At 42.1% G+C, this 27064-nt stretch overlaps 1 pseudogene; it reads left to right on the plus strand.

Annotated features, from left to right (window-relative positions):
- The first annotated feature begins 7758 nt into the window (after positions 1-7758).
- LOC134810649 (uncharacterized) lies at positions 7759-17032 on the plus strand (annotated as a pseudogene).
- The last annotated feature ends 10032 nt before the right edge of the window (positions 17033-27064 follow it).

Raw genomic sequence — 27064 nt, forward strand, 5'->3', positions numbered from 1 at the left:
GCACCTGTAATCCCAGCTACTTGGGAGGCTGAGGCAGGAGAATTGCTTGAACCCAGGAGGTGGAGGTTGCAGTGAGCCAAGATTGTGCCATTGCACTACAGCCTGGGCAACAGAGCAAGACTCTGTCTCAAAAATAAATAAATAAATACATAAAAATAGATAAATAAATAACATGACATCCATTACTTTCTCACTCTCTTACTTCAATAATCATGTTGCAGAAATTAAGTGATAAATTAATAATATTAATATACAAAATATAGCACAGTGTGCCCTCACTTAACACCATGGATAGGTTCTTGGAAGCTGTGACTTTAAGTGAAACAATGAACAACAAGTCCTCCAATAATGTTGTCTCCTTCAGTGTTGTTTCATTATAACACTGATGAGAAAAAAATACTGGTTTCATTATATGTCACTTTGCTTAAAGTCGCAGTTTCCAAGGATCTATTGAAGGCATTGAGGACTTACTATAGTTGGCACATGTTGAGTGATTAAACAATGCATAAGTTTTATCTGATATCCTTGGGTCTACTTCTAGACCAAGCTTTTGGTTGTGCTTTCCTATTTCTGCACTCTCGCCATACTCTTATTGTGGGTTTATATTTGATAGGACACATCTTAGAAATGGCACAGTATATTGTTGAAGGACATTATTTTTACTCACTCATATACATTCAAATGTTTAGACAGATGAAATGATCATCCAGCTTTTTCATTGGAAGGAGTTTATCTTGCACTTTACAAATGGGGAAACAGTCCCAGAAACATTAAATGGCTTGCTTAAAGTTTTCCAGTTAGTTGGCGATTGTGTCTGATTAGAAATGATATGATAGGACTTCTTGTCTAGGTCTTTCGTCTACACTGAGCCTCTGCAACTCCCCCGCATCCTATTGGTGCACCTGACATTTTCCCCCTTCAAGTCATTCGTCATGATTAAGGTGTTATTTACAAAAGTAGTCTGTATGCACATTGCTTTTCAAAGTATTGTATTAGCATTGTACTCTATATTAGGTTCCCCAAGTTACACTGGGGTGTGGGGAGTGGGGGGAAAAAGAGAAAGGTCTGGGAGTGAGGCGTCTGGGTTGATGAGCAGTGCCAGGGTGGGCTGGGGAGGCAGAGAGCATGCAGCTCCCTGGTAAATGTACTACTGAGAGGACTGAAAGACAAACTTTACTATTTTCTTGACTTTTTCTCTGATCTGCTTTGTCACAATAGTAAAATCAGGGAGACGAGGAGAAAAGAATGAGTGTTAGAAGCAATTTGCTGGATGCTTCGACAAAAGCAGCAACATGAACCCAATTAAAAAGAAAAAGTAAGCATAGAATTTATTTCTATTCTAGTAGATCAAAGCTAACTCCAACTTGATTTTTTAAAATAAAAAATATGTTGGTAAAGGTGTGTAAAAATTGAAACCCTTGTTCATTGCTGGGGAGAACATAAAATGATGCAGTTGCTCTGGGAAACACTATGGTGTTTCCTCAAAAATTAAACATTAAATTATTATATGATCCAGCAATTCCACTCCTGGTTATACACCTCAAATAATTGAAAGCAGGAACTCAAACAGATATTTGTGCACCCATGTTCCTAGCATCTTTCTTTACAATTGCCAAGTGGTAGAAAGAACCCAAATGTCCATCAACAGATGAATGAATAAACAAAATGTGGTGAATACATACAATGAGGTATTATTCAGCCTTAGAAAAAAAATGGAATTTGGATATATGCCACAACCTAAGTGAAACTTGAAGACATTATGCCAAGTGAAAAAGCCAGACATAAAATAACAAATATTCTATGACTCCATTTACTTGAGATATCTAAGGTAGTCAAATTCACAGAGACTGAAAATGAATGGGGGGTGCCAGGGACTGAAGGGAATGAGGATGAAAGGTCATCCTTTAATGGGTATAGAGTTTCAATTTGGGATTCTGGAGAGGTTGGTGGTTATGGTTGCACAACAATGTGAATGGACTTAATGCCATTAAATTCAACACCTAAAATGGTTAAAATGGCAAATTTTATGTTTTGTATTAATATATTTTAGCATAAAAAATTATTTGTTTTCCCTCCCCATAAGTAAAATTCTAAATCTTTGAGAATCATAGGCTTCTAGTTTGCATTTAATTTGCCTTTCTTTATTGGAGAATACTAGAAACTCAGGACTACATGTACTAATTTAACCTATTCCTCCTTTACAAGGAGGAATTGGGGCCTAGGTTTTGTAGTCCGCTTTCAGTGGACACTTTTGGGGGAATATAATATAAAAAATATGTGTTACAGTAATAATCTCATTATAATAATGTAGCAGTTCACCAACCTAAGTAAGAAATAAATGTAAACTTATTTTTCTATAACTAAATTTTACTTTTGTATGCTAATATTCTGGGGTCTATAAAAACTTAATTTCAACTTCCTTGGTCTTCTATTTTTCTCTCTGATTCCATCATATTTCTGAGAGACTTAAACTATGCCAAAGACCTGGAAGGAGGGGCGACATTTGGTCTTAGCTGCCATCTGTCCATTATTGTATCCACTGAGGTGTCATTGAACCCACCTGGTCCTTGGCCAATGGTCTGTAAAAGTCACTGCTGAGTCATCCTTTGCCCCTGCTCTCCAGGCCTCCTCAGGTTCAGGCTGCTGTTGCTGGTCCTTTGCTAGCCCTTGAGCAGGCACACAGTCATCCACTTCCAAGCCACTCCAGGACTCTGGCAACCTGTGAGGCTGGCCATTCCTGGGCACAAGCCTCTGTTTACCTAGACACACCTTTATAGGACTCAGGCTGGATGGTGAGATCAGGCCACCTCCACCTCACAATGTTACATGGGGTTCAAACACCTCTTAGTGTGACATACAGGAAAAGTGGTGTGGAGTCATGGGCATGATGTTTACTTCTCTCTGCCCTCTTTGATTTTGTTAAGCCCTTTATTTCTACCATGAAATATCTGCCTGGGAGACCTAAGAAGTGACACATGAGACAGGCAAGAATGTTACCCAGTACTGAAGCATATGAAATCCTTCTCAGACAGGCTGGGGCAAATAACACCTACACCCTGGGTTAGAAGTAACTTGTTTGTTGAGATAGAGAGGGATAAACGTGGCAAAATGATAGTTTTGAAATATTGTCCTCACTTATCCCACTCTTTAGCTAGAATATTCCAAGTTTGTTTTCTTAGAAACATCAGAAGAAAATCAGAAAGAATCTGAAAGAAAAATAAAAGAGAATTAATTCTTTAAAAAAAAAAAAAAAAAGAGAGAGTAAATTCTTAGTGTTTGAGTGTCAAGGGCTAGACCTGCACTGTCCAACATGGTAGCTACCAGCCTATAGCAAGTAACTATTTAAACTTAAATTAATTAATGGTAAATAAAATGAAAAAGCCAGTTTCTTATTTGCACTAGCCACATTTAAAGTGCTTGATAGATAAATGTGGCTAGGCTACTGTATTGTATGGCTCAAAATTACAGATCATTTTTACTATGGCTGAAATTGGGTAGTGCCAAGCTAGACCATGATACGTAATGAGTAAAAGCCAAGCTTTTCAGCCTTTGGGATTTGAAAGGCTTTCCTTGGCTGGGAAAAGAAAAATGGATGGAGGGAATATAAGAAAGGAAAGAGGATGGTGGGCCATCTGGTAAGGGTGGAGTCCACATCTGGAGGGACCCAGTCTCTATTGGGGAATGCTACTCACTGATGCCAGCTAGGAGCTATGGAGGAGCTGAGTATTGTCTGGAAGCCATCTAGTCTCCAGTCAAGTTTTCATCATACAGAGCCCACCTTGAGGAAAAGTGTTAGGTGTTTTTCCCCATGTCATGAGTCATGGGACGGTTCGTTTGCTCATGTCTGGATTCAATGCACTGACAGGGTCTATTTGAAGTGTGATGTTGTGGGCGCAGGGGATAATGGTGTAAATTAAGAGGATGGTAGGCAAGTTGCTCAGTGCTGTTTCTTTAAAAGAGCCCAAAAAAGTCATGGTCAACTCTAGAAGATTCAGCATGTCACTGTCCAGAATTATTTTCCAGAGGTTCCCAGAGGGTCCCAGTTAGTTGACTAGCCATTATTGCATCTGAGGATTGTGGGGATAAAAGGTAAAGATGCAAGTGGTTGGTGGATATACTGTTGGGAGGGTGTCTGTCCATCTTAAGCTCTGCCCTAGTCAATTCTCTTGAGTTGTAATTTTCCTGGATTTTAAAGTGGGGCTCAAAATGGATCTCAGATTGTCCCTAGAAGACTCCTGATTTCCTTGACCCACATTTATCTGGCCTCCTCTTTCCCTTTTCCAAGAGACCCACTACCCAGTTTTAACAAATGTTAGATTGTAATCTTCACAAAGCCAGAACTGCTCCCTGTCCCCTTTGTCCCATTGCCATCAGCTCAGTGCCATTCACCAGGTCCAGTGAATGCAAGGGCAGAAAGGATGCAGGTAGGCAAGAGTGAAATATCAACCTGGGCCAGCTGGTCAAGGACAAAACAAACAAGCCAGCAAAATATCCAAGAACTGATGTTATTGTCTATGAATTATTTACAGCTGAATGGAAAGGTTGCATATAACAGTTTTTGAATGTTTTCAGATAGGAATTATTGTGACCTTGGCTTCTCATTCATCTTTGTCAGAACTGACCCAAAATTGTTTTGTGAAGTGAATTTCATCTTTGGCAATGGTCTTTCTTTGCACTATTTTCAAGTTGTGTTTTTATATTTAGGAACTTGTCCTCATTAAACTCATCAACTTCGACCCAAAGATATCACTGTATCGACAGTTAAAGAGCACAAGTCTGGACATTAACCAGAAACACGTAATGTCCATGCTCAAACTGGACGCAGCTATGGAGCCACCTAGTCCTCGTTAATGTATAAACGAGAAAAAAATCCATCCCAAATGTTGTAACTAGCCTGTTTCTTGTTCCAAGCAATAGAAAAACCACTCTGGCTCAAAATTTAAAGTGGAATTTATTTAAGTAATACTAGGGTAGCTCATGTAAGTGGAGAAACAGCTGAAAAAACAAGCTACAGGAAGGACAGGAACCAGAGAAGCTTGTGAGACTTCAGCATCAGAAACGATAGGAATTTCTCTCTAGGGTGCTGCTGTATGATGATTCAGCTCCCACACCCTGAAGACTCTGTATGTCTGTTCAAAATTGAAATTCAGGGAGGAGAGTTTTGTTGACTTGCTTGAGTCAGGCATCTCTATCCTTGGATTAGTGAACTGCAGCCAGTGGACATTGGGAGGTGTGTGTAGGTGGGCATGGCCAAAGAGGGACCCGTGGGCCACCACCTAAATTATGTCTAATACTCTGATATGCTAGGTTATGCCCTCTGTTCCTCTTTGCTCCTGCAGATTCATTTCCATCCTTCTCTTCTCACTCTGTGTCACAGGAAGTCGACCACTACAGACTACATCACTTACTCATCTGTGCCAACTCTTCTGGCACCAACAGGAAAATCAGAGGGTAAAGAGAAGAGAGACATCAAGATATTTCTTTCCCACCTTCTCCTGGCTGTAGGGCTGCTTCACTGGGAGCAAGTGCCTTCCTCCACAGCCACAGCTCCACTGGCAAAGCCATGTCCCTTTGGCTGCAGGAGTTTTAACAACATTCTAATACCGCTAGATTTTGGGTGCCAAGACACCCTTCTTATTTTGCTCTTATCCCTTCCCACATCTTTATACATAGCTTTTTTCTTAAAGTCTATTTGTTTAAACCATCTGGGTGAATTCTGGTTTATTCCAGAGGCCTGACAAGTAGAACCCCACTACACCATACTAAAAGAGAGTTGTGTACCTGACCAACACTATATTGACCTTTGTAGAATTGTAGAGTTTTGTTGTAAGAACATGTACGCCACTCAGGGGAATGTATAAGATTCAATGTTATTAGATAAATACTTACCTGTTTTGCTATTATCATGTTGTTGGGATGTACAGGGAGCATGATTCTGCTTGGTCAGGATTCCTTTAAGGAACCACCCATCTCCGATTCCAAGTCCATGTGGTTTGGATGCCACGAATTCCACCCTACCACCAGGAGACACAGAACTTTTCCTGGACAGAAGCTGTGGTGGAAGCTGGGATTTTTTTTTAAAAAAGGGAATCTATTCTTCTTGGAGTTGCTAATCTGGTAGAATTTACACCCGGAACTGCTGCTGGTCACTGTCACTTCTGAGTGGGGAGTCTTTTTGCAAATGGGGCCACACAAAGGAAAGGTCGCACTGAGATCTGGGGAGAGATTCCTGACAACACTGTGTGAGCGCCTGGACCGGCAACACCTGAAATCACAGATTAAAAACTTAACTTTTTAATTTTCTTAGCTTACACATTTTTAGTTATATGAGTCAATAAGTTCCCTTTTATGCTTAAGCCAGTTATCATTTGCAACTGAAAGAGTACTGACCACTACAACATATTAAACTTTATGTCTTTTTTTAAAAGATGGCCCACTGTGAACGAGCTGGAAATGCCTGATCTCCCTTGGTTTAATGGAGAGGAAGGGATCCAAAGGCTTAGGGAGATTGAAATGGGGGAGTGAATTAGTCACTTTACACCTACTCATCCCAGCTGGGAGAGTCCAGAAGATATACCCTCGATCAATGTTTTGCAAAACAGATTTGTGAGGGCAGCACCTGCATCTTTGAAGAGCCCTGTAATTGCTCTTCTCTGTATGTCACATCTAATCGTGGGAACCGCAACTACTCAACTACAAAATATAAATACAACAGGAATAATTGGATCGCAAGGTGACAGGGGCCAATTGGTGGCACTCAATCATCAAAGGCAAGGTGGGCGTAGCTACTGTAGTGGACAGCAGAAGCAAAGCAGCAATCAGAATAGTCTGACTCATATACAGCTATGGCATTGGCTAATTAATCACATTGTTCCTAGCAGTGAAATTGATAGGAAGCCTACTGCATTTCTTTCTTTCTTTCTTTCTTTCTTTCTTTCTTTCTTTCTTTCTTTCTTTCTTTCTTTCTTTCTTTCTCTTTCTTTCTTTCTCTTTATTTCTTTCTTTCTTTTTCTTTCTTTCTTTCTCTTTCTTTTCTTTTCTTTTCTCTTTCTTTCTTTCTTTCTTTCTTTCTTTCTTTCTTATTTTTTTTGAGATGCAGTCTTGCTCTGTTGCCCAGGCGGAGTGCAGTGGCATGATCTTGACTCACTGCAACCTCTGCCTCCCGGGATCAAGCGATTCTCCTGCCTCAGCCTCTTGAATAGCTGGGACTACAGGTGCCCACCATCACACCTGGCTAATTTTTGTATTTTTAGATAAGACAGGGTTTCACCATATTGGCCAGGCTGGTCTCGAACTCCTGATCTTGTGATCCACCTGCCTCGGCCTCCCAAAGTGCTGGGATTACAGGCATGAGCCACTGTGCCCGGCCCATTCCTATAATTTATATAAGCAGAAAAATTCCAGGTCGAATGGACAAAAGACTAATTTGAATTATAAAAACAGAGAATCATGGCCCCTCAATCAGTTTCCAGACTTGAGCCAGTTTACAAACCCAGAACCCCTGGAATGAAGGGGAGGCTGGGTCCCCTTGAGGAATGAACCCACTATACTACTGATAATTTATGCTGTTAATTTTTCTCCCATCCTTCCCCAAGGAGACCTCCAGTCTCTTACCAGGGTAACTGTGCACTAGAGTAAGGGAAATGATCAGATATTTTAGGGACTACTGGACACTGGCTCTGAGCTGATGTTGCTGGGGCAAATAACACCTACACCCTGGGTTAGAAGTAACTTGTTTTTTGAGATAGAGAGGGATAAATGTGGCAAAATGATAGTTTTGAAACATTGATTCTAGGGGACCCAAAACGTCATTGTGGTCCTCCAGGTAAAGTAGGGGATTATGGAGGTCAGGTGATTAATGGAGTTTTAGCTCAGGTCCAACTTACAGTGGGTCCAGTGAGTCCCCGGACTCATCCTGTAGTCATTTCCCTAGGGCCAGAATGTATAATTGCCAGAGACATACTTAGCAGCTGGCAGAACCCCCACATTGGCTCCCTGACTGGTAGAGTGAGGGCTATTATGGTGGGAAAGGCCACATGGAAGCCATTAGAGCTGCTGCCTCTACCTAGGAAAATAGTAAGTCAAAAACAATATTGCATCCCTAGAGGGATTGCAGAGATTAGTGCCACCATCAAGGACTTGAAATACACAGGGATGGTGATTCCCACCACATCCCTGTTCAACTTTCCCATTTGGCCTGTGCAGAAGACAGATGGATCTTGGAGAATGACAGTAGATTATCATAAGCTTAACCAAGTGGTGACTCTAACTGCAGCTGCTGTACCAGATGTGGTTTCATTGCTTGAGCAAACTAACACATCTCCTGGCACCTGGTATGCAGCCATTGATTTGACAAATGCCTTTTTCTCCATTCCTGTCCATAAGGCCCACCAGAAGCAATTTGCCTTCAGCTGGTAAGGCCGGCAATTTACCTTTACTGTCCTTCCTCAGGGGTATATTGACTTTCCAGCTTTGTGTCTCAATCTTATTCAGAGAGACCTCAATCGCTTTTCACTTCCACAAGATATCACACTGGTCCATTACATTGATGACATTATGCTGATTGGATCCAGTGAGCAAGAAGTAGCAAACACACTGGACTTACTGGGGAGACATTTGCATGCCAGAGGATGGGAAGTAAATCCAACTAAAATTCAGGGAACTTCTACCTAAATAAAATTTCTAGGGGTCCAGTGGTGTGGGGCTTGTCGAGATATTCCTTCTAAGGTGAAGGATAAGTTACTGCATTTGGCCTCTCCTATGGCCAAGAAAGAGGCACAATGCCTAGTGGGCCTATTTGGATTTTGGAGGTAACACATTCCTCATTTGGCTGTGTTACTCTGACCCATTTATCAAATGACCCAAAAGGCTGCCAGTTTTGAGTGGAGTCTAGAACAGTAGAAGGCTCTGCAACTGGTCCAGGATGCTGTGCAAGCTGCTTTGCTACTTGGGCCATATGACCCAGCAGATCCAGTGGTGCTTGAGGTGTCAGTGGCAGATAGGGATGCTGTTTGGAGCCTTTGGCAGACCTCCATAGGTGAATCACAGCGGAGGCCTCTAGGATTTTGAAGCAAGGCCCTGTCATCTTCTGCAGATAACTACTCTCCTTTTGAGAGACAGCTCTCGGCCTGTTACTGGACTTTGGTGGAAACTGAACGTTTGACTATGGGTCATCAAGTCACCATGTGACCTGAACTGTCTATCATGAACTGGGTGCTTTCTGACCCATCTAGCCATAAAGTGGGTCATGCACAGCAGCATTCCATCATCAAATGGAAGTGATACATACATGATCAGGCTGGAGCAGGTCCTGAGGGCACAAGTCAGTTACATGAGGAACTGGCTCAAATGTCCATGGTCTCCATGCCTCCTACCCTGCCTTCTGTCCCCCAGCCTGCACTGATGGCTTCATGGAGAGTTTCCTATGATCAGTTGACAGAGGAAGAGAAGACTAAGGCGTGGTTCACAAATGGTTCTGCACGATATGCAGGCACCACCCGAAAGTGGACAGCTGTAGCACTACAGCCCCTTTATAAGACATCCTTGAAGGACAGCAGTGAAGGGAAATCTTCCCAGTGGGCAGAATTTTGAGCAGTGCACCTGGTTATGCACTTTGCATGGAAGGAGAAATTGCCAGATGTGTGATTATATGCTGATTCATGGGCTGTAGTCAATGATTTGTCTGGATGGTCAGGGACTTGGAAGAAGCATGATTGGAAAATCAGTTACAAAAAAATTTGGGGAAGAGGTATGTAGATGGACCTCTCTGAGTGGTCAAAAACTGTGCAGATATTTGTATCCCATGTGAGTGCTCACCAACAGGTGACCTCAGCAGAGGAGGATTTTAATAATCAAGTGGATAAGATTGATACAGAGAGCTCCAACCCTGGGCCTGTGCCCACGGACCTAGGTGAGGACCGGCACTCCTGCCTTTGCACCTAAATGTTGCATTTCCCAAGGCCACCCTGGCCCACCATGCCCCCATCCTGTGTCTACAAAAACCCTCGAGACCCTAGCAGGCAGTCACACAAGTGGCTGCTTGTTGAGAGGAGCACATCAGCAGAGGAACACATGGGCAGCTGGATATCAAGAGGAAAACACTGGTGTAGGAGATGCTGGCATGCCAGCAGGCCATCAACTGGTGGAATGAGGTGGAGTTTGGCCAGGGGAGTTGGAGGAGAGCCCAGGCCACCAAGCAGCCCGACCCCAAGGGAAAACCATCTCCCTTCTGGCTCCCCCATCTGCTGAGAGCTACTTCCACTCAATAAAACCTTGCATTGATTCTCCAAGCCCATGTGTGATCCGATTCTTCTGGTACACCAAGGCAAGAACCCTGGGATACAGAAAGCCCTCTGTCCTTGTAATAAGGCAGAGGATCTAATTGAGCTAACACAAGCCACCCATGGACAACTAAATTAAAAGAGCACCCTGTAACACACGCCTACTGGGGCTTCAGAGGCTGTAAACATTCACTCCTAGACACTGCTGTGGGGTCAGAGCCCCACAGCCTGCCTGTCTGTATGCTCCCTAAGAGATTTGAGCAGTGGGGCACTGAAGAAGTGAGCCACACCCCCATCACATGCCCTGCGAGGGAGACAAGGGAACTTTTCCCATTTCAACTGGGGACCGCGCCTGGATCCTAGAAGGTGAGTATGAACGAATGTAAAACTGTGGGGTCTGCCTCTCTCTTCCAAAACCCTGCCATCTCTCTCTATTTCTTGTGGGTAAGAAGCTCTGTCTTCCTTCACAGAATTTTTTTTTTTTCCAGACGCAGTTTCACTCTTGTTGCCCAGGCTGTAGTGCAATAGCACAATCTTGGCTCACCTCAACCTCCGCCTCTCGGGTTCAAGTGATTCTTCTGTCTCAGCCTCCCGAGCAGCTGGGATTACAGGCATGCACCTCCCGAGTAGCTGGGATTACAGGCATGCACCACCACGCCCAGCTAATTTTGTATTTTTAGTAGAGATGGGTTTCTCCATGTTGGTCAGGCTGGTCTCGAACTCCCGATCTCAGGTGATCCGCCGGCCTCTGCCTCTGCCCTAACTGGGATGGTCAAAACCCCCAGAGTTTGTCTCTTTTCTCATGGTTTGAAATGGCTCTTATCTCTTCCTTTATAATGTTAAGAGTTTTGCTACAGGCTGTGGCAAAGTTACTAAGTAAAATGAGCATCTGGCCCAGGCTCCAAAGGTACATATCAGACCAACTGTTCCTAGAGTTGCCATATATGCCTCTACCTCCACAGCCGCAAGCACGCACAGCTCAGGGCACCTCTCCTTATCCTTTCCCCTCCCAGCTCGGGTGCCTGGGCATGCCGACAGCAGACAAAGGCTGAGTCCAGCAGCCATGGAGGGATGGGAGACCAGGAGAAAGCCACAGTGGTAGCCATGACCCCACAGGGCTAATGGACAAATGAATATTTCTCGCCTGCTGTGCCAATGGAAACTTTCCTCCCCTGGGTATTGATGTGGTATGTACCCATGAAGCAGGGAAAACCTGGAGAATAGGAATTAACCAGGGAGGTGGTTTTCCCTTGGGGTCGGGCTGCTTGGTGGCCTGGGCTCTCCTCCAACTCCCCTGGCCAAACTCCACCTCATTCCAAAGAATTCAACCCCGTCTGAACCGGGGGAAAGATGTAAGGATTAGAAAGGCCCAGTTACACTAAGCAAGGGTTTCTTCCCCAGAATCTCCCTGTTTTGCCACTTAAGCTGTTATTCTCTTTTTCCTTTTCAAAGTGAGAGGGCTCCCCACTTCCAACTCTGTTTCTGATAGGGAAGTTAACAGAGGAGTGACTCCTGCTGGCTGATAACTGCAAATTGGGCAGGGCACATTTGAGACACTCTAAACACATAAAAACAGCCTCTAAAATATCTTTTCAGTCCCAAACTCAATTCCAAGCTTCAGGCTCAGGCCCTAGAAAGGAAAACGAGGTCTGAAGGATTGAAAGACAGGCAACAGGCACAATGTAAATGAGCAGGACAAATTTCTGCCAACCGAATCCCACCCCACAGAAGGAGGCCATGCTTCATGGCATAAACAGGCCCAGGGCACTCAAAGTTTGCTGATACCAGGGAGAAATGAAGGCATAGGTGAGGGTGGTTAATTCCTATTCTCCAGGTTTTCCCTGCTTCATGGGTGCATACCACATCGATACCCATGGCTGGCACCTGCCAAGGTCACCAGGGCTGAGGGATAAGTGGTGGGGAGTGAAGGGAGGATGCTTGCTTTCTCTCTCCATCTCACCCGGAGTTTTCACTGAGAGAAGGAAGGGAATGAGGGACGTCTCTATCCTCTGTCTTTCAGAATGGGCAACCAGGTCTCTTCACCACCCCTAGCTTATACTCCTCTGGAGTGTATCCTGAACCACTGGGATTGCTTTGACCTTCAGAATCTGGAGGAAAAGCACCTCATAGCCCTCTGCACAAAGGTTTGGCCAAATTATGATTTACAGGAAGGACTGGCTTGGCCTCAGGAAGGAACCATTCATTTGGATACAATCTGGCAATTGGAGCTTTTCTGTATATGTGAGGACAGATGGTCTGAGGCCCCATATGTGCAGGCTTTCTACACCTTGCAAGGCAATCCAGATCTTTGCCGACAATGTAGGATCGATCCAGCCTTCCTGTTTGCCCTCTCAGGGAAGGCAGCAAAGGGCAAACCCAGGGAATTAAAGACATGAGTCCCAGAGGCACCCCCAGCAGAGGAGCCAGCTTCCCCCAGACCTGCTTCTCTGGGTCCACCCCAACCTTCCTATTTAGCTTCAGCCTGTCACTTACCCGCTCCTAGAAATCTTCACTCTAAACAAGCTCCAGTCTCATTCTTGCCCCTTCAACAGATGCCCAGTGAATTTGGGTCCAGTAAGTTCCAGATTCCTTTTTCCCTACAGGACTTAAAGCAAATTAAGGGGGATCTTGGAAAGTTTTCAGACAACCCTGATAGATATATAGAGGCTTTCCAGAATTTCAGTCAAATATTTGAACTCTCCTGGAGAGACATTATGTTACTTTTGAATCAGACCCTGATGGACACTGAGAAGGAGGCTGCTCTGCAAGCAGCAGAGAGATTTGGGGATGAGCTTTGCCTCACATATAGCATCAGAGAAGGGGGCAAATATTATCCAACTGGAAGAGAAGCAGTACCAGTGAATGACCCTAAATGGGATCCCAATGACGAGGTGGAAGACTGGAAAAAGAGACACTTTCAGGTGTGCATAATGGAGGGCTTACGTACAACTAGGACCAAGCCTCTCAATTATACTAAGTTGCCCAGGATTGACCAGGGATTTGATGAAAATCCCACTGCATTCTTGGAAAGGCTAACAGAGGCCTTGGTAAAGCACACCTTTCTATCTCCTGATTCAGTTGAGGGACAGCTAATCCTAAAGGATAAATTTATTACTCAGGCAGCTCCTGATATCAGGAGGAAGTTGCGGAAATGGACCCTGGGACCAGATAGTACTTTAGAGGACCTCCTGAAAGTAGCCACCTCAGTCTTCTACAATAGAGAAAGGAAACACAGGAAAGAGACAAAAGCTTTAATGGCTGCCAGGCAAGCCCACAAACCCTAGAATTCCCAGGGTGCACCTGTTAACTGCTAAAGATACGGCAAGAACAGTTATCTCTCTTCTAAAAGTTTAACTGCTCTAAAGTTTAATTTCTTTCACCAGGGTGAAACAGCTTGGGGTACAATGTTGTGGTTAGTATATTTTACTTCTTGTTTCTGTAATCTTTGGCATGAAATTCTTTCCTTGTATAATACACATGTTTAACCTGTGCATACTTACCATTATAAAACTTGTTATTTTCCTCTCACTTACAAGCCATCAAACTCCAAACAGTCAGGCAACCTGAGCCTCGGATGGTGGTTTCCCTTTGCTAAGAACCCTTAGATAGAACTCTGGGAGGAATCTGACTGCTGTTTTCTGCAAAACAATGCCCCCTGTAAGCAGGAAGCACTAAGCTCTGTTATTGTCTATATTCTAAAGGCAGTTAGATGTACCTCTTCAGAAGGGGGATGTGATATGGAAGGGGAGGAGAAGGGCAGGTCCCCAGTGAGAGTTCCACCCCCAGGTCTGTGCCCACATACCTAGGTGGGGACAGGTACTCATGCCTTTGTGCCCAAATGTTGCATTTTCCAAGACCACCTTGGCCCAGCACACCCCCATCTTGTGCCTATAAAAACCCCTGAGACCCTAGCAGGCAGGTACACAGGTGGCTGGATGTCAAGAGGAGCACATCAGTGGAAGAGCACATGGCAGCTGGAGGTCAAGAGAAATGCACTGGTGCAGGAGATGCTGGCATGCTGGCAGGCCATTGACCAGTGGAACGAGGCAGAATTTGGCCGGGGTAGTCAGAGGAGAGCCTGTGCCACTGAGCAGCCCTGCTCCAGGCCCACTGGGGCTTCAGGAGCTGTAAACATTCACCCCTAGACACTGCCTTGGGGTCGGAGCCCCACAGCCTGCCTGTCTGTATGCTGCCTGAGAGTTTTGAGTAGCAGAGCACTGAAAAAGTGAGCCACACCCCCATTGCACAAACTGTGAGGGGGACACAGGAACTTTTATTGTTCCAGGATGACCCATTCTGTGGACAACACTCAGCTTCTTTCCCCAGCCACCCCTGTCATCATCCAATGGGCCCATGAACAAAGTGGCAATGGTGGCAGGGATGGAGTTACACATGGGCTTAGCAACATGGACTTCTGCTCACTAAGGCTGAGCTGGCTACAGCCACTGCTGAGTGCCCAATTTGCCAGTGGCGGAGACGAACACTGAGCCCTCGATATGGCACAATTCCTTGGGGTGATCAGCAAGCTACCTAGTGGCAGGTTGATTATATTGGATCTCTTCCATCATGGAAAGAGTGGAGGTTTGTCCTCACTGGCATAGACAGTTACTCTGGATATGGGTTTACCTATCCTGCACACAATGCTTCTGCCAAGACTACCATCCATGGACTCACAGAATGTCTTATCCACCATCATGATATTCCACACAGCATTGCCTCTGACCAAGCCACTTACTTTATGGCTAAAGAAGTGCAGCAGTGGGCTCATGCTGATGGAATTCACTGGTCTTACCATGTTCTCCATCATCCTGAAGCAGCTGGATTTTAAGAACGATGGAATGGCCTTTTGAAGTCACAATTACAATGCCAACTAGGTGACAATACTTTGCAGGACTGGGGCAAAGTTCTCCAGAAGGCTGTGTATGCCCTGAATCAGCATCCAATATATGTTTCTCCTATAGCCAGGATTCATGGGTACAGGAATCAAGGGGTGAAAATGGAAGTGGCACCACTCACCATCACCCCTAGTGATTCACTAGCAAAAGTTTTGCTTCCTGTTCCTGTGACATTATGTTCTGCTGGCCTAAGGGTCTTAATTCCAGAGGGAGGAACACCGCCACCAGGAGACACAACAATGATTCCATTAAACTGGAAGTTTAAAGATTGTCATCTGGACACTTTGGGCTCCTACCTTTCAGTCAACAGGCTAAGAAGAGAGTTACAGTGTTGGCTGGGGTGATTGACCCCACTATCAAGATGAAATTAGTCTACTACTCCACAATGGAGGTAAGGAAGAGTCTGCATGGAATACAGGAGATCCATTAGGGTGTCTCTTACTATTACCATGCCTTGTGATTAAAGTCAGTGGGAGACTACAACGGCCCAATCCAGGCAGAACTGCAAATGGCCAAGACTGTTGGGGAATGAAGGTTTGTGTCACTCCACCAGGAAAAAACCCATGACCTGCTGATGTGCTTCCTGAAGGCAAAGGGAATACATAATGGGTAGTAGAAGAAGGTAGTCCTTAATACCAGTACGACCACGTGACCAGTTGCAGAAACGAGGACTGTAATTTCCATGAGTATTTCTTCCTTCTTTCGTTAAAAACATGTTTGTGTGTGTATACACTTATACTAAGAAAATATCTTCATTTTATTTCCATTTTCCTTTATCATGTGACATAAGACTTATTGACTTCATATCAGCGTTTAAATATTGTTAACTTTATATAATAACATTTCAGTTGGGGATTGGAGCATTTCTGGTTGTACAAAAGATAGTTGTATTATGTTACGTGTAATTATGACCTTATTATTGTCTTAATATTATGTTTGATCTCAGGAGATGTGTATAAGTTCAAGTTGACAAGGGATGGACTTGTGACGTTAATACTGAGTGTCAACTTGATTGGACTGAAGGATGTAAAGTACTGCTGCTGGATGTGTCTGTGAGGGTGTTGCCAAAAGAGATTAAGATTTGAGTCAGTGGGCTGGGAAAGGCAGACCCACCCTTAATCTGGGTGGCACCATCTGATCAGCTGCCAGCATTGCCAGAATATAAAGCAGACAGAAAAACATGAAAAGACTAGGCTGGCTTAGCCTCCCAGCCTACATCTTTCTCTTGTGCTGGATACTTCCTGCCCTTGAACATCGGAGTCCAAGTTCTTCAGCTTTGGGACTTGAACTGGTTTCCTTGCTCCTCAGCCTACAGATGGCCTATTTTGGGACCTTGTGATCATGTGAGTTAATAGTCCTTAATAAACTCCCCTTTATCTATCTATCTATCCTATAAGTTTTGTCCCTCTAGAGAACCCTGACTAATACAAGCCCCACAAAGGAAAGGCAGCACTGATATCTGGGGAGAGATTCCTGACAACACTGTGAACATTTGGATTGGCAATACCTGAAATCATAGATTAAGAACTTAATTTTTAATTTTTTTAGCTTACACATTTTTAGTTACATGAGTCAGTAAATTCCCTTTTCTGCTTAAGCCAGTTTGAGTTGGGCTTTCTCTCATTTGCAACTGAAAGAGTACTGACCACTACAACATAGGAAATTTTACCTCTTTTTTTTGAGAGTCTTCAAGATCCTAGATCCAGGAATGACTTTTTTCCCTTCTGAGTAAATGGTTTGTTTTATGGATACTGTATATCATATAAACAATTCTGCTTTGGGCAGAAAATTGAGAATCAAATTTTGGATTCACTTCTAATCAGTGAAGGGCTTTACCTTGTCGTCGTTGTTGTTGTTTTTAAAATACACCAACATTACTCATGGCTCTATCTTATTTTTCCTACTTTTATTATTCTTTTGCCCTGGTTCCATCACCTTTTAAATTTTATCTTGCTTTATTTTATCTCTGTAAGCTTGTCTAATTAATTTTTTTTAGCAAAGGCAGTATATAAATAAATAGGCTAAACGATGAGAACATTCTGTATGATTCTGTTTACGTTTCTATTGTCAACCAAGAACATCTGTTTCTTTTGAGAAGACATGTCTTTAGTGTATTACAAACATCACTGCCTGCCTGTAGGAGATAATGTGTATAATCTTGCATTTCTTAATAGGCTTGTGGCTTTACTTAATTATCTTTGCCAAAAAATATTATTGTTTTGAGGGGAGAGCACAGGGTCTTATTTAGGTGGTTATATAATTTCCCCTCACAGTAAAAATGTAAACAGGACATGAATGCATAGATTTACCATAAGTGGGCCACCACGTAGGGCTGTCAGCCTAAATTACTGGGTTCAGCATTTATCCTGTAACATCTTAACATTTTGTATACGTGGTTCCATAACTGTGAGATTCTGTGGTCAGATGATGTCTTCTCCTTTCCCACGCTTTCTTCATACAAATTCTCTTGCATATCCTTTTGTTCCTTGGTTTCTATAAAGGTCCATCTCTTTCTTCTTAAAGAGATATTTCTTAAACACTTGGACAGGCATGCTATGGCCAGTTCATGTGCCTACTATGGTTCAGTAATTGCTTATGATTTCAGAACCACCTACCACAAGGCCCCTAGATTCTGTCTCCCACTTCCACTGTTCCCAGTACCAATTCTCATTCTCAGCCACACTTATCTTCTCTTTTTGTTCAGAGCACAATTGTGCTCATGCTTTCCTCCCACCATAAGTGTCATCTTCAAAAAGTCCTTCCCCTTTCTCTATTCATCCACATTCTACTATTTTTCAAGATTGAACTCCACAAAGTTCTTCCCAGGTATTACGCTCTGCACAGGTCTTTCTTGTCATCAAACCTTCCTGGAGTGCATGCTCAGAGGCTGGCATCACATTATGTGTGATACATTGCATGCATTTTCCTCTAAATAGCAATTAAATATGTGCATTTGTTTTATGTAAATATTTTGTTTCTCAAGAATGAATCTGGGCCAGGCACAGTGGCTCACGCCTGTAATCTCAGCACTTTGGGAGGCCAAGGCAGGAGGATCACCTGAGGTCAGGAATTTGAGAACAGCCTGGCCAAAATGTGAAACCCTGTCCTACTAAAAATACAAAAATTAGCTGGGCATGATGGCACATGCCTGTAATCTCAGCTACTTGGAGGCTGAGGCAGGAGAATTGCTTGAACCTGGGCGGTGGAAGTTGCAGTGAGCTGAGATCACGTCACTGCACTTCACTGGGCGATAGAGAGAGATATTGTCTCCAAAAAAAAAAAAAAGAAAGAAAGAAAGAAAGAAAAGAAAACATCTAAAGCTTCTTGAGATGAATATTAGGTCTTTTATTTATTTCTTATCCCCCAAGTATTTAACACAGTGCTAAATGCACAGTACATATTTAATGAAAATAAACTAAATGTACTGTGAATTAGGAGACCTGAAATTTAGTGGCAAGTTGTTTTTGGTTAGCTATCTGACTCTGGGCTACTCATCATTTTACCTTTTGAGTCTTCTAATTTCTCATGTAAAATAGGAAAAAATAAATGTCAAGGACTTTGCTAAAAGAAAAAATTAATCACATGGGGCAGCTAAGGGAATGCACATAAACAAATAAGGGCACACTTTTCTTCTTTGTCTTACTAATGATTGAGAAGGAGCCTGGGTTAGGTACGGAAGGAAATCCCCAAGACCGGTGTTCTACTCCTAAGCATGCACCCATGTGCAAACTTGCAGGGTCCCTGACAGTGAAGTGTGGCTGGGAAACTGAGTTCTGGCCAGTGGAATGTGAGGAGGTCATGTGTTCCCGTCTAGTTCTAGCTCACAAAAATTCTCTCATGCTTACTTTTTTCTTTTCTTTTTTTTTTTTGAGACAGTCTCGCTCTGTCGCCCAGGCTGGAGTTTGGTGGCACGATCTCGGCTCGCTGCAACCTCCGCCTCTCAGGTTCAAGTGATTCTCCTGCCTCAGCCTCCCAAGTAGCTGGAATTACAGGCACTTGCCACCACGCCTGGCTAATTTTTAAGTAGAGATGGGGTTTCCCCATGTTGGCCAGGCTGGTCTTGAACTTCTGACCTCAGGTGATCCACCCACCTCAGCCTCCCAAAGTGCTGGGATTACAGGCCTGAGTCACTGTGCCCAGCCCTCTCATGCTTTCTTTGCTCTCTTTTCCTATCAGCTGGTGGAATATAGAGAGCTGGGAGGACCTGGTGTGGGTGTTCTCTTCATCTCCTGGGTACACTGCTGGATGATATTTCCTGGATTTTAGTGTAGTTAGGTGTGGCCAAGCTTTGGCCAGTGGAATTTGAACAGAAGTCACGTGTCCAAATCCCATGCCTGGTCTATAACATCTTCCCATCCGTAATCTTCCTGCTTTCTTTACTCACTGAATAGATAAAAATTCCAGGGACCTGGAAGAGTATAGGGCCACAAGCTGGAAGTAGCCTAGATCCCGAGGAACATCATGGAAAACAGTGCCCTCACCCCTTCCCGTGAGGTAAGTCAGGAGCTGGGATTTCAGGGTTTATTTATTTTTTTAATAACAGCCAACATTATTTCCCCTAAGCAATTCGTGTTTTATAGGCTAACTAGAAAGACATGTGCGTTAGATGAGTATTACTCCAGCTAGCAAAGACTTCTTCTACCCACGACTGCTTCTTTGAATTTCTGCCCAATAATTACAAGGCTTTGATCACCCAAAGTACGGAACACCCTAGGCTGCAAGCTCTCTGAAGACACGGGATCATGTTTGTCTTGCTCCCACTGTATCCTTAGCACTCATTTAGAGCATGGCACACAGTAGGTGTTCAGTAAATACTTTTAGGATGACAGAGTCTCCTGAAGTGATCGTGATGTGGGTGTGAATTTTCCTAGTCCTCTTTGTATCTGTGTCAAGTCATACATACCCAAGAACTGCAAATTTAGGTAAGTACTTTATTATGACAAACTGGGAACTCTCTCTTTGTTAACTCAAGTAAGAGACATTAATATAAATGGAAAATTATTTTTAAATGTTCAATAATTTTACAATATTAGGGAGTAAGAGCACTCATAGAACTGAAGTAAGAATCTGTGCTATTACCTGGTCTCCTTGGTAGAAAGTCATATGTAAAGGTGAGCTATTAACATTCACACGCAAAAATACATAAACCACAAAAGCCTTTACTTCTTTTGCTGTTGGGATGCCCTGGCCTCTGGGGTGGACAGTCATATGCAAATAGGCATCTATTACTCAGCAGGGAAGGGAGGCCTTGACCCACCCTCACACTAATTTAATTTTATAAAATCTTCACCTGGGTCTTGGTCAGTGTATAGGATATTGGTTTTTATGTAAATACTTCATCCTCGTTTTGTCCGTCAGAGATTGAACTTGCCATGCAGTTAGCTGAGAAGTGTCATACCTGGTTCTTGGTTTGGTAAGCTATGCTACCAGTGGTTTCCATGGAAATGACAGTGGAAACGGCCCCATGTGCCTGAGTTGTTAGAGCTGCCAGCTGGACTCTGAGGAGAGCTGCTTTTCCCCTTGACATCCACAGCCCATCGCCAGCACGGACGGGATGGCAGGCTGTCATGACCCCTGAGTAGGCCCTAAAGCTCCAGCCCTTCAAATGGCTGAGGACATCTGATATTTTTGGTTATAACTTGAAAAACTTTTTCAGAAACAAATTACTTATTGGATATTTTTGTTTTCAATGTCAAATATTAACATTTCCCTTCAATTTAGACTCATAGATCTAATGTAGCGGTTAATGAGTGACTTTTATAAATATGAACTTGTCCAGATTGTTAAAAATTCTCCGATCTTTTCGTTAGGGGAAAAACCCCTGAATATTGTTTATTTTATGAATATTCAATAAGAAATATGTTCTCAAATATTTCATGGTAAATTGGGAATATGTGTTAGTATCTTTGGTAAAGTTTGTAACCATTTTTAGACCCTGCTGGTAACTTACCAGGGGAATTGGTTAAACTGTCCAATTTCTTGTTGCCTTTGTCTCCTAATTTATTAAATAAAGTTTCAATGAAGTGGGAGTAGTGAAGACTGAAGTCTACTCTTACAGAAATGGTCATAAAGTTCCTGATAGAGGGTGCATGTTTACTAAAGTGTACCAACAAGTAGATGTAACTAAATCTTGACCATTTGTGAATGATCACACATTGGGCTGTTCTGAGAAAATTAATATTCTGCTTTATTTGTTGTTTAAAGATAATCCATATATAGCCCATCAATTTTCAAACAATTTAATACAATATGATATATTCTAAAGTTATACGCACATAATTTAGTCTTTGATGATTCACTAATTGTGTAATATGGATAGTATACAATGAAAATCAGTTTACAGAGCACAGTGTCAAACATTAAAAATGGGAAACAATGGATAAACATCCCTTCTTCCCTTTTAAAATTACTTTAATTTAATTTTAAAAATTCATATTTGACAACCTTACCTTTATCACAAAAATAGAGCTCAGGAAAATCATCCTGGTTATGTGATGTTTCTTCTGGCTTAGGCTATGAATAGAAGGGAGGCTAATAAACTATAAAAACAAATATGATAATATTAATAGGTACATTTCAGTGAGAAAAAGACTCAAGATTCACCAGTGTACTTGGAAGGAAAAAAACCTGTTTTGATCTAATGGCTAAAATACATGTATGTGAATTACAACGGGAAAGCATCTCCTCTGCACTTGAAAATATGTATGTTACCTGAAGCTGGGCAAGTCATCAGGGACAGAATGTGATCATCGTTAAAAACAGGAAACATGATATTTTGAGTAGACTTCAGGTTTACTATAGAATATAGAAATTCCCACCAGAAACACAGTCATGTTCATTGATATTTCCCATGCCATTTGATTATCTTATCCTTCATATGATGCCAGTTTGCTTTTTGAAATTTTCATGTTAGCAATTATTTTTTATATTCAAGTCACAGTACTCAGGATATTACAGCTTTTGATATTTGAATTTAATATCCTTATAGGACAACTGCTGAATCCATTAGTTAGCCATCTGGTTTAGGGTAGCTTGCCTGCTATTTCTTTAGGCTTTCAAATTCTTGAAATGTTTTGTACTTATGATCATTTGCATTTTAAATGCATGTATGTGTGTTCATGTATATACTGACATCTTGCTTTAACAGTTCACTCTGAATGAAATGAAAGGGTGACTTCCAAGAAGATTTAGTAATTGAAATGCCAAAGTGATCTCATTACATGGTTTTGTTCCCAAGTGTATTAGTTTCTTATGGCTGCCGTAACAAATTGCCACAAACTACGTGGCTTAAAAGAAGACACATTTATTCTCTTACAGTTCTGGAGATCAGAAGTCTGAAATCTGAACTGAAGTTGAGGTATTGTTTGGGCCATCCTCCATCTGGGGCCTACAGGGGGATGCTTTTTCTTGTCTTTTCTAGCTGCATTCTTTGCATCACTTGGCCCATGGCTCCTTCCTCTCCAAAGCCAGCAGCTTCATATCTTGATTTAGTTTTCATGTTGCCCTCTGTCTGGTTCCGGACCAGGGTCATCAGCTTCTAATTCTGATGCATGATCTCTCCAAGATCACTGGATACAGGATCCCTCTGCCTCCCTCTTATAAAATACTCTTATGGTTACATTCAGAACCCACTCAAATAATCCTGGATAATCTCAACATTCTTAATTTAATCACATCCACAAAGTCCCTTTTGCCATATAAGGTAAGATTCACAGATCTCAAAAATTAGGATCTGGATATCTTTGGGGACTATTATTCAGTTGTTCAGGAAAGGGTTAACTCAGGAGGCCCAGGTTGCTTAAATCCTGCACATTCTCAATGTCTTTAGGACTGGCCCTTGGCCTTGTCTCTAAGAGAAGACCTCTGAGTCTGTAGAGTATCCTACCTTGTAAGTTTCTTTGTAAGGTCTTCAGCCACACCAGATAGTTCATGTCAACAATATAATTTATGGCAAATGCCTATTTTTGTGTGCTTGAGGCCATGGGTCACGTTCTGTTTGACCTCTTGGGAGTGGGGGCCTGGAGATTGAGTAGCTAAGGTCAGTCATATGAATGTTACATGCCTATGTGACTGACCCCTTAATAAAATCTCTGGACACTAAGGCTGGGTGAGCTTACCTGGTTCACAACACTTAGCAATTAGCATGTGTTTTCACACCTTATTAGTGAGAGAATTATGCACTGTCCATGTAACTCCGCTGGGAAAGGATAAGTGAAGCTTGTGTCAGGCTTCTCCTGGACTCTGTCCAGTATGCCTTTTCTCCTTGCAAATTTCAATATGTATCTTCTCACTGGAATAAATTGGAACTGTGTTTATAATAGCTTTTCTGAGTCCTGTGAGTCTTTCTATTCAATCATCTAGCCTGAGGGTTGTCTTCAGGACTCCCAATACATCAACTTACCATAACTAGTTAGTGCAATAACCTAGAATTGAGGTTGATATTAGAATAAGAGGTGTCTGTGTGTATACAATATGTTGTGCAAATACAGTATATATATAAAACAGAAAAGACCATCTTTGGTAAAATATTAATCTTAATTAAAAATGGAAACATTGTTAGTATATATTAACAAATTACCGAGAGCCATGGAAATTAGATACTGTATCACTATTGCATTGAAAACCATGGAAACAGGGTAAATATTTTAGTTTTGTGTACAAATGTATAAGCCCAAACCTTGGAAATATACACAGAAATACTATGCATGCTTCAAAAGCTTAAAAATAAAATATACTCCTACATGCCTTTGAGAAATAATGGAAAATAAATGCATTTAATTTATTATGCTTTCATTGCCAATTCACCTAAATCTAGAGCAAAAGTAAGCAACAGAAGGGCATGAATTAGACTATTTTCTTTGTGAGAACAACCATCATCTAATGAGCTGAAAAAAATTACGTCGGAAAATTATTTTCTTTCATTTGGAAGAAGATAGTGTTTAGAAAATTGATTGAGCTAATAAGTTAGACCCTGATGGGATCTGAATTCTTGTGGAATGTTCTCGAATGCCAAAAAAAAAAAAAAAAAAAAGAAGAGTTACTGTTATTCTGCAGGGAAAATGAATCAAGCAAGATGGGCTTGTATCAAGCATTTTTCATTTTAATACTTCCTACTTCTGAAACTTCAGTGAAATTACTTCGGTAGTTTTTTTCTTATTTCACTTTTATGTATGTGTGCTTAGTGAAAATTGTTGAGCGGCTGAACCTTATATACCTAATTAAATTGGGGCAGAGCTAGGCAACCAAAGTATGTGTGAGAATGAGGAAGCAGAATGAGGCCTTAGAAAATAATCCCCCAATCATAGAATGGACTCCAAACTATCACAAAACTACAGAAACATGACTTGTTGAGTTTTCTGGATATTTTTTGTTTTGTTGTATTTTATTTTATTTTATTTATTTTATTTTTTTTGAGACGGAATCTCACTCTGTCACCCAGGCTGGAGTGTAGTGGTGTGATCTCGGCTCACTGCAAACTTCACCTCCAGAGTTCAAGCTATTCTCCTGCCTCAGCCTCCCAAGTAGCTGGGATTACAGGTGCCCACCACCACGCCTGGCTAATTTTTGTATTTTTAATGGAGACGGGGTTTCACTATGTTGGCTAGGCTGGTCTCGAACTCCTGACCTCAAGTGATCCACCCGCCTCAGCCTCTCAAAGTGCTGGGATTACAGACATGAGTCACCATGCCTGGCCAAGTTGTCTAGATTTTTTTAAAGGAGGCTTTGGATGTTATATGGGCTTGCATGGAATTGTTGAACTAGATTAATCAGATAAACCCTAAATTGGTCCAGAAATGCACCCTCACTCTGAATGTCAAATCACTGGATTTAGGGTGCAAGAGAATTGGATCTGCTGTGCCAGGGTCATGGTGCTCCTGGAAGTCCGATTGCAGCTTTTGGGGGAAACTGTGAGGCTTGGAATGAGTTCTGTTCTATAGACTTTATAGGCTGTTCTGCTAGAACCATACATACTCAATGTTTTGCAATGTTATTTGTTGAAGCCCAAGAAAAAATTTTCCTAGGAAAATTTTCTTATGAAGAAACCAATGCAGAAGGATACCAAAAGCTCTGCTAGACTTATTTCAAATGACACTCAATTTCATTTGAAAAATAAAACAGTCTTAGGAGGGCTATGACAGACAAGCTTTGGCTGATTCCAGACCAGGGTCATAGGTTAGTAATTCTGATACATTTATGTTGTACAAATCCAGAGGGTGGCTATGAAATTCTGTCAGTCACCTAAGAAACTTACTTAACTTTTCTGTGCCTTAGTTTCCTCACTTCAGAAATGCAGATGGCACCAATAAATTGAAACTTTGAAATTCTGGGATGATGCCCCTTCTTTGTCACCTAAGCATCCCTTGGTACACAGAGCCTCTGCTAATGGACCAGTCCATTTTAATGTGGAATTCAGGAGAAGGGTGAGAAGTTAGTTGTGCTTCCTGCTCAGATGATTAATTCCTAATAGAGGAATTATGATGTTTAAATGATACAATACTTGTAAAGTATAATTAGCTGTTCCTGGTATATAACAAACTTTTATTATTAAATGCTTCAGGTGGTGAAACAGAATTTTCTGAAGACCAGACTCTTGTACATAATGGGAATTTTCTTCTAGAAGTTGGAGGTGTTTTAAGGACTTTATGTGCCTCAGAGAGGAGAAGGTAATTCTGAGTAGTTGTTAAAACATGCTATTGACATATATAGCATGATAGAGCATGGGAGGCCTTGGGGATGGAGAAGTATCAGTAATTAAAGAAAGTCTGTTGGGTCTGATATTAGGGATTATATGTGGCTTTGTTTCTGCCAGGGTCTGTTTCTATGGCAGAATACCTGACAATATTCAAACCAATATTTGGGAAGCTAGAAGTTTCAGGGACACTTTTTGGTCAATGCCTGACCACATCCTAGGGGGAAAAACATCATATGCACATACAACTGAGTGATTCTTGCAGCAAACTGTACCAGAGGATACTATGGAATGCCATTTGGAAAAATCAGGCTCTCCTAGAATATGCTGCTGGGGGTGTGAGAAGCTTACAGCAACATTCACTGGAGAAATTCAGGCTTATAGCAGTCCTCAAATCCTTGCTATTAGTGAAACTAATTCCAGAAAAGCAAAAAAAGAGTCAATGAGGCTCTCAGGGATAAAATATAACAGTAGGATTGTGACTAGAGATGGAGCAGAGGTGAGTCTCAGGGTGAGGTCTGAGCAGTGCTCCTCAGATCTTTTTGGATCTCCACATCCCATATGGGGCCCTGGATGGGACCAAATCCTTCAATTGCTGCCAGTAAGGGAAGCCTGGTCGCAGAAAAGAAGAGCTAGAATCACTTGCAAGCCCGTCACTGGTAGCCAGCAGGCCTCAGTAAATATAGAATAGGTTGAGGAGGAAAAAAAATGGTGAAGGGAATGGCTTCCTCTCAAGGCAGTATTTGGTGAACCAGTGTACTATTGTTACTCAGACCACATGATTACTTTGAGAGACTTTGGTGGAGACATTGAAAGTTTGAAATTTTGGGATGATGCTCCTTCACTCTCCCCTAAACATCTCTTGGTACACACAGCCTCTGCTTATGGACCAGTAGATATTAATGTGGAATTCAGAAGAAGGGTGAGGGGTTGGTTGTGCTTCCTGACCAGATTGATGGAGACAGAAGCATAAGGAAGAATCCTGCAGGAATCATGGGAAGGACTCTCTATTCTATGTGTGTAGAAATTAAGATTTAGGTATAGTATAACAAGATTCTCAAGGAATAGAAAACCCATAGCCAATACTTGGAATCCAACAATAATGGTAAACACAATAGCCTCTTACTTTAAAAAGATCATATTCAATTATTTGAAATTAACTTTCTTATGTTGTTTGATGTAATCCTCAAAACGAATGA

The sequence above is a fragment of the Pan troglodytes genome, chromosome 7 (assembly GCF_028858775.2).
Source record: "Pan troglodytes isolate AG18354 chromosome 7, NHGRI_mPanTro3-v2.0_pri, whole genome shotgun sequence".
Classification (NCBI taxonomy): Eukaryota; Metazoa; Chordata; class Mammalia; order Primates; family Hominidae; genus Pan; species Pan troglodytes.